Genomic DNA, 16,420 nt, shown 5'->3' on the forward strand with positions numbered 1-16,420 from the left:
CCTAGATCTTCTTCACTCTCAATGGCAGCACAGCAGTCAGACTGGGGCTCTCCTATGTCTTTTATACCATCTCTATGCGGGGAGAGATTAAAAACTCAAAAATGATAATCACCTGCCTTTAGTTCATGAAACTTTAACTTGCTTAGTGAGAATCTCCTGAAAACTATTTCTTCCTGAATAGAACAAAGAGTGAACAGAAGAATGAAGGATTGATTAGAATGCTGTCTTTTGAAGGGATCACTAATAAAATGATGGTTGGAGGAATCGGTTGGGATGGGAGATGTGTGCTAAAAGTAGATAAAGGACCAAACATGATAACTTTTCAGTATCTGTATTACAAACTGTAATGCCCAAAAGTACAGAGGGATTATGGGGAATATTGCCTGCCATGGAGGGTGAGAAGGGGGCGGTATACTGGGGATATTGGTGGTGGGGAATGTGCACTGGTGGAGGGATGGGTGTTTGATCATTGTGTGATCGTAACTCAAACATAAAATCTTGTAACTATATCTCATGGTGATTCAATAAACTTTTTTTTAAAAAATCTGGTTGAATCCACCAGATATTTATTGAGCATCTACATAGTGCCAGATTCTCTGCTGTGTGCTATGGGGGACACAGGATGAATGAACTCTTCTTTCCTACCCTCGGGAAAGTTAGAGTGGTGAGAGAGACAGATGGTACCAAACTACGGCCTAGATAGCAGAATATGATAAATGCCATAATAAAATTATAAAGACTCATGGGAGCTGAGAGGAATAGATAAATGCTAGCTCCTCCATAGAGCGTTTCCTAATTTCCCCAAATAGAATTTGAAATGGAACTTGAAAGATGGACAGACAGAATGTTAGTAGAGGAAGAAAGTCTGGCTTCAGCTGCACAAACAAGATGATAAATCTGGAGGGCAGAGTGAAAATCCAAAGCCCAAAGATAAAAAAAAAAAGTCAGGGCTGGAGCAATAGCACAGCAGGTAGGATGTTTGTCTTTCACACGACCGACCTGGGTTCGATTCCCAGAATCCCATATGGTCCCCTAAGCACCTCCAGGAGTAATTCCTGAGTGCAGAGCCAGGAGTAACCCCTGTGCGTAGCCAGGTATGACCCAAAAAGCAAAAAAAAAAAAAAAAAGCCAACCATGGTCATTGTTTTGGCCACCATGAGATTCTTCTGATCCTGAAAAACCATGAGGAAATATCTCCACACCAAGACAAACCTTAGATCCCTAGTTAATGATGATAAAAGTAACAGCCTCTATGCGTTCAGTAAGCACATGTGATGACTGTTGGCCGCGCGAGCCCCATTCTTACCCTACGCACATTACCTCACCTAAACCTCTGCAATGGAACCATAATGCCCAAAAGTAGAGAGAATAAGAAGGAAATTGTCTGCCATAGAGACAGGGGGTGGGATGGGATGGGGGTGGTGGGAGGGATACTGGGGATATTGCTGGTGAGAAATGTACACTGGTGGAGGGATGGGTGTTTGATCATTGTGTGACTGAAACTCAATCATGAAAGCCTTGTAATTATACCTCATGGGATTCAATAAAAAATAATAATAATGAAGTACATGAAAATAAATAATCCTCTGTAATAGGTGGTACTTACCCCCCCACCTTCATCACTGGAGAAAACTGTGCCCAAGAAGAGCAGGCTGCATGTCTGAGGTCACTGACAAGGGCTCCGGACCAGTCTCATTAGAGGCCTCTGTCTCCACCCAACCTGCACATCATGACCCGATGAGTCCTCCTTTTCAAAGTTGTACTATTTTTTTTCTGTCAATATTACTGATGTGAATGGAATGTAGTACATCTCAAAAGGAGTGTTGAGTAACAGTGGTCAAAAAAAAAAACCTTCCACCTATCACACATCCTTGAGACCCTCCAGCCCCATTTCCCCCCTCCCCAAGAGTCATTTTCACCTGGGAGTGATAAGTCAGTAATCTCCTAGCCATACTTTATTTACTCAAATCCCCAAGATCTGAAAACCCATTACGTGCACCCTGGATCAAGAAATGAGGAGCTGGTTTGTGAAAGACTTGTTTTGTTCAGCTCCTGCTGCTTCTTCAAAGAGCCAAGTCCACATAAGCCTTCGTAGACACCTCTTGTCCACAGCTTTATCCTCGCAGCCCTGACAGTTCCAAGGTTCTCATTCTCATTCTTTCCAAAGCAGAAGGAATACTATCTCCCCATGTCATGTAAACGTTGTGTAAACTCAAATCTCTTCCATCAACAAGGGAATGAGTAATGTCCTTTTCCATGGAAGAAAGACTGAGTTGACTGAGGTTAGGAAACAAGGCTCACTGTCAACCACACTGTATGGATTTTGGAGGAAGTGAGCATAGCTCTCCCTCTGGGTACCAGTGCACAGGCCTAGGTGATCCATCTTAAACTTAAGCTCACATGCATTAGCTGGAAGCAGTATGTTGGTTGGCGCAGCCTTGTCCATGAGCTGATTTTCTCAGCTGCTCCTCCGGGACCTTCATGAGGTGGTCAGGGATGCTGACTCATACAATAGGTTTGAGGAAGTTGAGGAAATTCTTCCATACCCTCCAAGAAGCTGACACTGATTATGGATTCCCATTTGGCTCTCTGCCTATGAGCTCAATTGCTTAGTATCAGGAGTGTTGATTTCCTGTGTAATTCCCAATGCTTTTATAATACTCAGATATGTCCTCCCCACCCCTCGCCCCCCACCAGGTGGAAGCTTCTTGAGCCCAGAGGCTATATCTCTGGGAAAAGATCAGACCTAGGAGTCAGAAGTTCCAGGTCTGAACCAGACTGTGCTTTCTACATCTTAGTTTTATCCTCTGAAACACGGAGAAGATAGTACTTAAGTACTTTGTTTATCTAATAGGAGAATGATAAGTATTAGAGCCATGGGTATAAACTGTAGCCCTAACTGTCTAAAGCCCTAGTTGTTCTACTATTGTTGTTGTGTTATTATAATTAACAGCAATATAATTATTTGCATCGTCATCTTCTTCAACCTTTCTACTGCTTGAAAGAACTATCCTTTATTAGGTCCAATAATGTGTCAGCTGCTTTAATGCAGTCAGGAACCTTTTGGGTGGTGCTATTTGTAAAGCCCAGTCTAATGGTCTTCAGCCCTTGCTGCACACTGGAATCAGGGGTGCACTTGGGAAACACCTGGGAATGCCTGGCCCCTATCCCCAGAGCTCTGCTTTGTTGGTAATTGGTATGACCTGGTGTGAGACTTTTAAAAGACATCCAGGAGATATGGATGAATCACATGAATGCTACTGTCATGATGTTTAGCAAATGAAAAAGGACAGAAGGGGCCAGAGAGACAGTACACCTGGCAAGGTGGTTATCCTGTTTGCAGCAGACACTAGTTCAATCCCTGGCATTGCATATGGTCACCCAAGCACTGCAGGAGTGATCCCTGAGTACAGAGCCAAGAGTAAGCTCTGAGTACCACAAGGGGCGACCAAACCCCCACTCCCTAAAAAAAATGAATAAACGAAAAGGACATGGGTAGGTGGAAGATATGGTGTCACCATTTCTAGGTTTCCACAGCCAGTGGGCACACCTTGTAGGCTGCCAGCGAGGTGTGCAGTGGGCATCAGCCATGTCAGTGGACAGAGTCATCTGCTCACTTTATTTATTTTAGTGCCATGGGATCACACCCAGTGGTTCTAGCCTCATGTGGTGCAGGGAGCGGAAGCCAGGATCTGGACCCATGCAAGGTGTGTGCACTCACACCTGAGTCACTGTGGCCCAGCCAGTCATGAGAATCACGATAGGAACAGCTGTTGGGAGATGACTTGGCCCAGATCCAACAGAAGCTGAAGGGAAGTGGAAAGTTGGGGTCAGAGGCCTTTCAGTACACTCTCTTGCCTTCTCATTGACCTTAGGGTCACAGACTAATCCTTCTCAGAGTCCGGAAACTGTGGATAAAATAATAGGGCATCTATTAGCACCAAATCCTCATATCCTGAAGGAGGAGCAGAGCAGACCCTGTGGCCAAAACCACATTTCTCTCATTTCCCAGTTTATTTTCTTCAGCTCTACTTATTACTTTAAAAGTCTGCTAGTAAAGTCAGCTTAGGGTATTTTTCCACTTAAGAATAAAACAAGTACAGATCTTTTTTCTCTGGTTTTCTTAAGCCAGCTACATGTTGCCACAAAATTGCAGTTCCTTGTAAAATCTTACAAACTGTTAGTTCTGCAGGTTTAAACCCATTTCCCCTTAACTTAGCTTTGTCGAATAAATTTGTAGCAGCAGTACAGACTATGTCTCACACTTTGCAAATTGGCATCCATTGTTTTAATTCAGTCTCATCTATTTCCCAGTTATATTGGTCATCCTGAGGAGAAACAGATTTATTATTTACAAAACAGTAGTGCATGCAGCTCAGTTTCCTGAGGAAGACAGCATAGGTCTTCATATAGGAAAGAATTCTTTTTCTCATGGTATAGATTTTTTAAAAAGTGGTGCTTAAGGATAATTCCTTAGCTTACAGTAGTGCTAAGATTCAAATCCAGATTCACCTTGATTCCAATGTTTGTATATATGTGTTTGCCCATAAACTTGGGCATCCTACTAATTTTCGCATACGTTAAACTCCCAAAGAAGTTTCCCTCATTAGATAATACACAGAACATTTTGGTGTAAATGAACCCCTTCCATTTTTTCCTTAAACTATAACTTGTCTATCTATAATGACCCAGTACTTGACAATAGGATAGTAGCAATTGTTTAGTGAGGGTGACATGAATGAAAAAAAAGTTTGACCACTTTAGTTCGTCTTCCAATCTGGAAGGCTTTCATTTTATCAGAAATTCTTTTTTGCTTATTTATTTTTGTTTGGGGGTCATAACTGATGGTGCTTAGGGCTTACTCCTAGATCTGTGCTCATAGATCACTCCTAGTGGGCTTGGGGAAGCACATCGGGTACCAAGGATCAAACTCAGGTCAACCATGTACAAGGCAAGGTCCTTACTCACTGCATTCTCTCCAACCTCAGAGAAAATTCTTAAATACTTTTCCCAGTAAGTGCATTGACATATCATTGGCAGTTTTATAGCACACATATTGTTGCTGACCCATAAGGATCCATTTTGACTATCAGCTTAATCCCCAGAAATGCACTGAATGATTATAAATGTAGAAATTCATTTGACTCTCCCTTCACAAGAGCACAGCACTACTGAAGATTCTGCTGTCTCTGAGTTCTAAAACAATCTCCATCAGTATTCCAGCTAAGGCAACATTCCTGGGATTACATTAATCTTGTTAGTAAACTCCAGAAAAGAGGACCACACTCTTTTGCATGGATATTATAATTTGTTTTCCTTTTAACCAATATGATTACCCTATGCTTGTGCTTTCTGAGGAATTGCAAATTTTCCATTCCTGGAATGTATTCAGAGCACTTTACTGTGGAAGAAAACTATACTAACTAATCAGGTCAGATTTCCATAATCAAACACCATTGACTGAGAACCACAGAAATGTATTCCTTATAGTTCTGGAGGCTGAAAATTCAGATTAAGGTGTCAGTCAATTCAGTTTCTGGTGAGAGCTCACCTCCTGCCTTGTGTCTTGCCTTCTTTCTCTGTCCTTATATGGTCCTGGAGGAATGAAGGAGCTGAGGGGAGAAAGAGAAAGAGAGGGAGGGAGAGAGACAGAGACAGAGGAGGGAGGTGGGAGGGAAGAAGAGGGAAATATGAGGGATGGAGAAAAAGGAGAAGATGATAAACGAAGAGGAGAAGGTAGAGAGAGTAGAGAAAGTGCTCTATCTGTTTCTTATAAAGTCAAAGTCATATTAAATTAGGGTTCTACCCATATGACCTCATTTAAATGTAATTACCTTCCAAGACTCCATCTGCACATTGGAAAAGTAGAGTTTCAACATATAAATGTTGAAATAAAGGAGGGGCAGTAAACACACAATCCAGTCTAATTCCATTTATAACAATGCATTTTAAACTCTAAATTGTCTTCTATTTTATCAAGAAAATTGTCCCGATGGCAACTGGATCAGGAATATTTATTCACTGGCCTTGGGGCTGGACAATTAATTGGCAGGATATTTCTGTCTGATAGATTTTGCTTTCATTTTTTCCCCTGAAAGCTATATAACTAACAATAAGCACTGTAGCACTGTCGTCCTGTTGTTCATGGATTTGCTCAAGCGGGCACCAGTAACATCTCCATTGTGAGATTTGTTGTTACTGTTTTGGGCATATTGAATTCACCACGAGGAGTTTGCCAGGCTCTGCTGTGCGGGTGGGATACTCTCGGTAGCTTGCCAGGCTCTCCAAGAGGGACGGAGGAATCGAACCCGGGTTGGCCTCGTGCAAGGCAAACACCCTACCCGCTGTAGTATTGCAACAGTGCTAACTAACAATACACCACAATATCATTTTCTTAAATTGGAGATTTTCTAATGCATGAAATTGGAGGTGCCTTGAAGAAAAGAGGCATTTCCTAGAACATCACTCTTTTTAAGGCCACCATGAAGAAGGAAAGGGGGCGGAAGTGTGTGAAGAAAGTTGCCCATGTTTCAGTAATGCCCCTCATTAATATCAGCATCTGCTCCCTCACACCATTCACACACAAGTTCTGGACTTGGGGATCCCCCCAAGCATAAAAAGCCATAGCAATAACCTGGTCCAATTAAAGCTGGAGATACGAGAGTTGATTAAGATTAATCTTCTAATTAACACATTATTTTGGTGGGGTGGGAAAGGGCACTTCAGTGCTGTCACCTCCGCACATACCCAGGCCCACGCATGACCGCCCTGATTGCCACGGTGAGCCCGGCCACGCCCGCTGCCTGCCTGGGCCCACTGCGGTCTGCTGCTGCCATTTCTCACCTCAGAATACATTTTCCTCCTGAGTAAAGATGAAAACCCCTGTCATTAGCGGGGAGTCCACAGCCCGACCTCCAACTCTCTCCACTCCCCTTTGAGAGGCCCTGCTTGTCCCTCTGACCAACAGACCGGAAAGGAACATCTGCAGCTGAAGAGAAACACGGACACAGCTGTGCTCCCTGGATTAGGGATCAATAGACTCCCTGATACAGGAGATTCTCACCACCGCCCCTGCCCCAAAGGTGTAGGGGTGCTTTGGCCTATCATGTTTAGAAATTGGGTGTTACTCCTTCTGCTCTCAGTCTCAGTTGGCCCCAATTGTGGGAAGCATCAAGATTATGCCCCATTATCCTCTGCTCCCCACCCGGTGGCTCTCAATTGTCCCCTGGCCTCGGAGGGGCTGCAGCAGCCACACAGCTGGCCCCTCCGAGGGCTCCCTTGGCAACGCCCGAAAGATGCTGAGGAGGACAGCAGTTGCAATGCTGGCTTGCTCTTGACAAATGGGCCTGTCATTCTTGCTATTGATTAGCGATATTATGACATTTCCCTTCAAAAATGCAGATGTGGCAAGGCTAGTGACGAGGCCATGGCTTCAGGTGGGAAATAGGGTCGGCTCTGGCGGACTCCTTCCTGGCTCCCTCATCTCTGCATCTGAGGGATTCAGAAACAGAGATTCTGAGGGATATCCAAAGAGCTGAACAAGTGCGTGGCCCAGTGCTCTTAGAAACCATATGCTCAGAAGCTTCTTTGGAGAGAGACGTGGGAGGCAGCCCAGAGGCCTGCAGAAGGCAAGGGGGTGGCCTGCGTCACTTGAAAGCGGGTCCTCTCTGGATCTTGGCAGAGGCCTCTGCGAGTCCCCTGGCTGCATCAACCAAGCCAGGATGGGAGTTTTCCTCTTAGTCCCTTGCATGAAACCTTGGAAGGGAGCTGGTGCAAACAGAGATGAGTCGCCTTCTCTCCTCCAGTCTTGAAACTTCTCCTCCTACCACTAGGGGGCAGGCCATGTATGAAGGAGGAAAACGCACCTAATTTTATTTTTTTTTCCCCTGCACAAAGCGTTCAGTTGGTACTACGAGCCTACTTTAATTTGTGAATCTTGTATGGGGTCTTTCTCCCCAAACTACTCTCAGTATGTATTCCCAAGGCTAGAGGTGGGGGAGGGCAGTCTGACTAACAGCCCATTTAAGTGAAAAAAAGGAAAGTGCATCTTGCAGTCCGACATATGGTACATTTTGAGGTAAATTACAGGTAATTCATGAACATTTCCAGCAGGGAGATTGCCATCAGGGGACTCTTGTATATCCATTACGTTCTCTTCTCATTTTTGTGGTTAAAGGGATCTCTCAAGCCTTTGAACACTCTCTATGCACTATTTTGTCCTGCGTTGGAAAGTTATTATCCTGCTAACACACGGGACTGATCCAGCAACTTGATTTAGGCAAAGCTGATGGAAAGCAGGCTGCAAGGGGGCATGTGGAGCGCGGCTTTTACAACGCGCAAGAGCTGGGAGCTGGCAAGCTCAACAGTCAAATAGGAAAATAAAATTTGAGCAAACTAGAAACAGTCAGGCTGACACTATTGGATGAAAGAAAAAAAGAGGAAGTCACTGGGTGGTAGGTGGGGGGATGGGGAGGAGAAACAAAAGGAAGAAAAATAAGGCCTGCTAGCCCTGGGGGTCGCTGATGTAAATTAATACGAGTTAAATGGGATGTGACCAATTTGTAAGGCATTTGTTTCTCTCTCCTGAGATGGGAGATCGCAAACAATCAGAACTTGCCTTGGGCTACCATCCGCCCCCGCATTAGTCGCTATAAGTGTGTTGACCACCTCTCTTACTGTACAGGACCCCTCTCAGCACCTAACACACGCCAAGCCCAACCACCCTGTAAATTTACTTCTGTGACACTGATGTCTTTCTGCTCAGAACAAAGTCTACACTTTGGGTCCTAGGTTGTAGGAAAAGACGAGGGAAGGCGGAGCAGAGGAGAGAAGGACAAACTAAACTGCACATTTGGCCTCTCTCTGCATTGTTTGCGCTGCCTTTGTGTCTGGGCCGCCCACAAGAATTATGCAACTTCCAAAGTTTCCTTCACATCAAAGAGCTTCTGGAAGAGCTCTCCAAGCTCTGTGGCTGAGGCCCCGTGCCTCCCCTACCCGCATCCTAAATCAAGCTTTTATCTGCCTTCCCATCGGAACTGATGCTAAGTGTCCCTGACACACATATTCTCCAAATAATTTGAACTGGATCTGAGACTTTCGGCCTTCTTGACTCAAAAAAAAAAAAAATAAGTTGCCTATGATTTGCTTGGCAGCCTTCCACCTCAGCCCAGGCAGTTGTGGGCAATGATGTGGATGTACAGGACAGAGCGGTTGCTATGGCAACAGAGAGCTCAAAGGAAGAGCTCTCAGTGGTATCAGAATAGGGGAGAGTGATAATGCCATAAAGACTGTGTCTCCGCAGCAACAGACAGGATTGGGCAAGTGGCGGGGGTGGGGGTCGCATCACAGCCCTTTCGGCATGAAGGCGGTATCTGAATTACGCGTTTATTTGGCATTTTAGGGATCTAGTCACTTAATGGGAGGTGAGCACAATAGGGGTTTTCAGGATCTCCTCTACCCTAATTAGATAATTAAGTGCCTTAGCCTAGTTGCTCATTAGTTTCCTCAACTGTTAAATGAAGGGGCTAGGCCAATAAAATCCAATATTTTTTTCAATTTCTAAAACACTCTTATTCTATTGTGCTGGGGACTTCCTAGAGTCCTCAGGAATCCTGATGTAGGCCACATTCGTTTTCTCAAGCCATGGCAAAAGGGAGAAATATCTGCTCAACAGCACCTCCAGCAATCATGGAACAAATATTAATGAAGCTCCTAGTTGGCTCTGGGGCTCTCAGACTGCTGGAGGACAGAGAGAACAAGGCCCCTATTTCAGCAAACACACATTAGTCAAGAGGTACAACAGGCAAAGCAACACCTGGGGTCCTTTCTGAGCGGTTGTGCAAAGGGACATGTAGACAACAACTCATAACTAGATTGTCTTTAGGTGGTCTGGGTGATTTGGGTGGGCTGGGGCATAGCAAGGAAGTTTCTTGGAATAAGGTATCTTGGGGATAATATCAAAGGATGAGTATGAGTTAGGGAAGGACCTTGCAGAAGGGGAGGACAGGACTTACAGGAGCTGAGCCTTGGGTGGGCTGAGGGTGGGGAGGTGGGCCTCGTCTCATGGAGCAGGGCAGGAAAACCACACTTTGCTGCTGTTTTCAGCCTTAGGAGAAAGAAGGGTCAAGGAAGCTTTATAACTCGGGCTGCCTCGGCAGACCTGTATTCTTACAAGATCACACTGGCTACCTTCTCGAGAATGATGACGATTACGCGGAGGCTAACACTTCATTTTCAGAAAAAAGAACATCCTCAAGACAATTGTAAATAATTCAAGAATCAAATTTCTTTTACTCCAGGTTGCCTACTTTGATAGTTGGAAGCAATTCAAAAAATAATTTCACAATCTTTTCTCCTTTGCCTTGCCTGGGTGGACACATCCCGTAATGACTTTCCTGGACTCCAATTGGTGGAGGCTACCAAGGGAGTTTGTGTGACCAGTGGTGAATTATTATTGATCCATTATTCTTTCAGTGTACCTCCACTGGCCTGCAGACATTTCCTGTTATAAGAAGGGCAGAGGGTTGGGGGAAGGGGTGAGGATTTATGAAAAACTCATTTTTAAAATTCTGAATAGCTTCCTGCAAAATATCCAGAAACATTCACAGAGCCATTCATATAGTTGCACTCAAAAATATATCTACTTTGGCACTGAACAAATCTCAGCATCGAAACTGCAAAAGTTATGCGTGGAAAGATAAGGTGGTTTCTCAGCTCTTCCTTGGGTCTGGGGGATATCCAGGTGCCTAAGCTGAGAACAGTGTTGAGTAGTTAAGGTCTCAAGGAGGATTGAGTGTCATCTAAGTGATTCCCTTGGGGGACAGAGGCTAGACAGTGTATGGATAGCATAGAAGGTGGTCCTTGCCACTGTCCCCCACCCCACTTTAAATGTGTTGCTATTTTGCTGTTTTCTATTTCCCATGCCTAATGCTTTCTGTTATTCCTTGTTTAATGCTCAGAATAGTCTCATGAGCAGGCACCATAATTACCACCAACTAACAGATGAGAAAGAAGGTCAAGAGCATTTGTGTTGCCTGCTTTTGGTGCTCAGTTTTCAGCTTTTCCCTGCTCCCACTCTGCTCTATGTATGGTCCAATTGACCTCAAGGGAGGACAGTTACAAGGAGGTGGCAAGAAAGTGGCAGAATAGGAGAAGAGGAACTCATGCTCCCAATCCTTCTCTCCTTCCCAGTTGCTCCTCCTCCCTGTTCCTGCCTCCTTCTTTCCCACCCCTGGAAGGAGGCCACAGAGAGAGATTTACAAACAAGGAAAAGCTCCCTAACCCCCTTATAAACTTTATGATCCATGTGGACATGTACAAATCAGATATAAACATGATGTGCAAGGCCAGAGTTCTGTAAATAGTGATATCACTGAGGAAAATCTCCACAAGAATCTGGTTCCCGGGAGAGAACAGACAAGGGTCCTGAAAACAGCGTGTGAAGAATGATGAAAGCTGCTTTGAAGTGATGCCCAAGGCCTGTAGTGTTTTCAGCAGCTCTCCCCCTGCAGCCCTTGGAATTTTAGCTGCAATAAAAAAAAAAAAAGTAAAGAAAAGAAAAGAAAACAGTTGGTCTGGTCAGATTGATTAAAGCAAAAGCTATGTGTGGCCCCAAGGAGAATAGCACACTGGTGGGAAAGCAGGTATGAGGAGGAGGAGGAGGAGGAGGAGGAGGAGGGCCAAGGAGGGGACCTCAGAATTAGTGCATTAGATCTACCAAGGTCTACCCAGATATGACTGAGGTGAATGGCAGGCTACCAGGTGCTTCCACTAAATGATCTTGGGTTCACACTATCCCTGTTAGATAGCTAAGGAAGTGTTTTTTTTAACATACCCATTTTATGGATGAAGAGACTAGAGTGTTGACTTTGACCAAAGAGAAGTTGGAAAGGTTCAACTGCTTGGACAGTGTCATCGGGTGGTGACAAGGATACAGAGGCTTATTGATGAGACAGAGGTCCTGAGGTCTGGGAGTTTCATCATCTGTGTTCTCCCTCACTCGGGAAGTTGGGTGGTGTGACAGGGTTGGTTGCTGAGGGCCCAATACTGAGAATGCTTCTGAATCTTTCTCACTCATTGACTTCAATACAATTACTGCATTTGTCTAAGGGTCACCTTAGCTGACATTCATATTGCAATAGTGGGTGGTAGACAGCCCCCAAGGTCCCCGCCTCTTGGCATTCAGACCCTCTTGTTTCCCCAACTCTGACGTTGCATCAGGGTTGGTTTGTGTGGAAAGAGAATGTGGCAAAGGAATGGCATGCCACTTTTGAGACCTCAAAGACTATGGCCCCCATTTTGGTTTCTTTCTATGTGTCAACTATCTCTCTTCTCTTGTCACTAACTGTTGGAGAAGCCATCCTGTAGCTGCTGAGGAGAGCTGTGCAGTCCATTGAGAAGCCCCAAGGGCAAGAAACTGAGTGAACATCCTATCCTGTAGTTGGTGGAAGCCTCCTGACAAATCACATCAATGTGCCTGGAAATGACCCTTCCCTATGCAAACCCTCACATGACCTCAGGCTCAGATGACTGAGTTCTCCCTGGCAGTCTGACTGCAACCTCATGAGAAACAGTGACCCGGAAACCCTTGGCCAAGCTGCTGCTAACTTCCTGACCCATCAAAAATAAGACCATCATGGTTTATTGTTTTGAAGTCATCTGCTCTCTGTAAATAGATAACTCAGACATAGTGCATGCCACACCTCTTCTGTTTAAAAGCACTAAGGAGAAATGGCAAGAGAACGTTTTAGCTTCTAAGATGCTCGATAAAAAGCTCTGTCTTCAAGCGTGCAACAGAAAAGTGATCTTCATACACAGATTACAATATTATTGTACAACTAGTAATTCAATCAGAGGTGGAGATGCAGGCAGCAAAAACTGAGAAGCTAGAGGACTGGGCTGGATCTCGAGAAGCAGGAGGAAGGGAAGGCAGAGAGGGAAAGGAGCACGGGAACAACGTGGGAAAGAGCAGAGTGTAGATGAAGGGCAAGAAAGATTATGATATAACTAGAAATAAACAGGATACAACATGAAATGAAGCTGGATTTCTCGGGACAAAAGGCAACAACAGACTATGGTCACCCAGCTAAACTCATGGCAGAGAGAAAGGATCAAATGAGGGTTCACATTGTACAGAGTGTGGTGCTGCCCAATATGGTCGTCAGTGGATGCAGAGCAACTTAAATTTAAATTCATCATAACAAATTGAAACGAAAAATTCCATTCCTTAGTTACACGCCAGGCGTATTTCCAGTGTTCGATAGCCTTGGGCTACTATAGCAGACAAGGCCAGTAATTGAACATTTCTATCACTTCAGAAAGTTCTATCGGACAGATTTCATATACAATATCCACAAAATAGTGTCAGTATACACTGAAATTTTAAGACTAGTGATGCGAAAAGATCTACAAGCATTTCATAGCTGATATCTAATAGGACTGAGTGGGCAGGGCCTTCTAGACCTGCTGTCTTGAAGAAAATGGCTGTGAGTCTCAGGTGTCCTCTTTGCATTCTTGGGCTGGTCATTACTTATAGGGAAATTGCTGCATAATAATAACTATATAAATTGTACTTTGTACTGTAGTTTTTTATATTCTCCAGAAAACTATCTATGCCAATGTTTTCCCTAATGAAATCCTGTTAGTATTTCATAGGGCTATACCGTTCTGGAGAAACTCTAATAGATCCTGAGGAATCTGAGGAGCATGAGAGGACTAGCTTCCCAGTGGAAGAGTTTCTTGTGAGCTATTAAAGCAGGCAGCTCTCAGATAGGAGGCAGCTGAGTGAGGGGAGGAGGCAGACTAAGATATGTCTGTGATTGTTTGGGAGCACACAGGAACAGCTGAAATAGAACATGAAAGAGGTCTCTGGGTACAGTGCCAGAAACACAACAGGAAACTTGCTGCTGCATCACTTGGACGGCCACTTTATCCTCTTGGTGCCTCAGTTTCCTCCTCTAGAAAACGTGACTCGGGCGTTTCCAGTTCATAGGGCTGTTGTGAGGTTGAATGAGTTTTATGCCAAGAGCTTAAAACAGCTGGATACGCAGTGAGTGTTATATTAATATTTACCCTCATTATTACCCTTTCTGAAACTTGACCCAGTGAGTCGTGACAGCTTCAAATGATCACAAGGCTACAGGCCAATGGAGCTGGTAGCGGAGCAGGAAAAGGAGACTGGGAGAAAATGTCCCCAGTGAATTTCTCAGCCTCAGGTAAGGACTGGGGAGCGTGCTGGGGGCAGACAGACAGGCGTTAGTAAGAGAGATCAGAGTGTACACCCTAAAGGAGAGAGAGTAAAAGGGAATGCACCTGCCACAGAGGCTGGGGGAGGGGGAGCGAGATTGGGCGGGTGGAGGGATACTGGGAACTTTGGTGGTGGAGAAGGGGCACTGCTGGAGGGATGGGCACTCAATCATTGTATGACTGAAACATAAGCATGAAAGTTTATAAGTCTGTAACTGCACCTCATGGTGATTCATTAAAAAATTTTAAAAAATCTTATCACACTCAGCAGTGAAGAATTCTGGCTGGCGGAGAATGCTCTGGACCCCAAATTGATCCGATAACACCGGAGTGCCCCAGATGGAGCAAGTGCATTCTCCCCACCTTCTCCAGATGGAATCCCGGCGACCATAACCTTCTACAAAGATGGCTCCAGTACATGGGGACCAGGACTATTCCTCCAAACCACACAGCTGCGCAAAAACAATGCTCAGACTGCATCCTGTCCCTCTCCTAGGGAAGAGAAGAATGATCATCAGTGCTAAGAGGCAGCTGCCAAAGCAACACCTAGGAAAGGTTCCATGCTCAGGAGATGATCCTCTGGCTCCTCTCATGGTTTCGGGTGTTCTGCAGAATCAGAGAAGCTTCTGCGGTAATGAGCTGCAGAAATGACCCCTGAGAGTATATTCTTTGGTCTGAATTCTTGCACATGGTTTACAGTTGCTGTTATTTGACAGTTGATGTGGCATCCCAGTTCAAATAACTTGAGCAGTGATTGGAGATTGTTATCACATGTACTCAAAAACATACGTTCAGGACACACACAGAAATCTCGGACCTGAGCAACTTGCGGCAGAGATGTCCCGGGACTTTGCAATAGGCCTTCTCTGCTGGGCCACTCCAGATGGGGGCAGGTGCCGTCACACCACCTGCCCTCTAAGAGCTCCAGCAGTCACCATTTTCTAGAAGCCATCAAGAAGCACCAGCAAAAAAAAAAAAAGAGCACCAGCACCCACATGGCCATGATCCAGAGACACACACAGGAATCTCCGGACATGAACAACTTGCGGCAGCAATTTCTTCAGACCCTAATTATTAAAATCTTAGAATTCCTAAAGCGCACCCACTTGGCTGCTTTCACGGCCTCGCGACATTATAACCATAACAAGCAATACAAAACACATTGCCTAGCAATTGTATTTTCAGCTATGAGGGGAGGTAGGACTAGTCTTGAAAGATAACTAAAGTAACTAAATTAGAGAAAGAATACCTTGCAAATTGTCTGCCACACAAGTGGGGAGAGGTATGGAAAATGGGGGAAAGGGGAAATACTGGGGATTTTGGTGGTGGAAAATGTGCACTGGTGAAGGGATGGGTGTTGGATGATCTTATGGTTGAAATTCAAATATGAAATTTTTGTTACTGTATATCACTGTGAATTAATAAAGAATAAAAATTTTTTAAAATTAATTAAATAAGGGGCCGGAGCGATAGCACAGCGGGTAGGGCGTTTGCCTTGCACGCGGCCGACCCGGGTTCGATCCCCGGCATCCCATATGGTCCCCCAAGCACTGCCAGGAGTAATTCCTGAGTGCAAAGCCAGGAGTAACCCCTGAGCATCGCTGGGTGTGACCCAAAAAGCAAAAAAAAAAAAAATTAATTAAATAAGTAAATCAATAAAGAGAGAGGTCAGTGTGTAGCAAAGACAAGTCTCTCTTACTTAACAACTTTTGGTGCTATTGATGTGAGGTCAGGGATCATTGAAAAGCATTGGCTTTGGAGTCATCCTGGCCAATTTGAACCTCAGCATAATGAGCAAACTAGAGAGAATAATGCAAACTCTATGAAGTTATTGATTTAGCTAAATAAGATAATATGTGGATAGCTGGGGGTGTGGCTCAGTGGCAGTGTGTATGCCTTGCGTGTGTGAGGCCTTGATTCCCACCACTGGAAAGAAAAAGAAAAGAAAGTATATAGAAAGCAATTTACAAATATGTGTCCATCAATACATCACACATTTTTACTGTATTTTATCATAGCATTGATTATAAGACAAAAACCAATCTCAAAAAGCTCTAACATGAAAGAAACAGAGGGTAGAGAGAATAGAATGGAAAAGAAGACAATTCTCATTTCCTGAGTTATTGAGGCACTGTTCCAAAACTCTAATAAATATTTTTCACTTAGTACTCTAAAC

General features: G+C 44.5%; 1 non-coding gene across 1 annotated transcript; it reads right to left on the reverse strand.

Annotated features, from left to right (window-relative positions):
• Positions 1-14,706: 14,706 nt before the first annotated feature.
• LOC129401196 (small nucleolar RNA U3) lies at positions 14,707-14,914 on the reverse strand. The gene has a single exon (XR_008628146.1). It is a non-coding gene; the product is annotated as a small nucleolar RNA U3 (small nucleolar RNA).
• Between the last annotated feature and the right edge of the window lie 1,506 nt (positions 14,915-16,420).

Source organism: Sorex araneus, chromosome 1, assembly GCF_027595985.1.
Source record: "Sorex araneus isolate mSorAra2 chromosome 1, mSorAra2.pri, whole genome shotgun sequence".
Taxonomy (NCBI): Eukaryota; Metazoa; Chordata; class Mammalia; order Eulipotyphla; family Soricidae; genus Sorex; species Sorex araneus.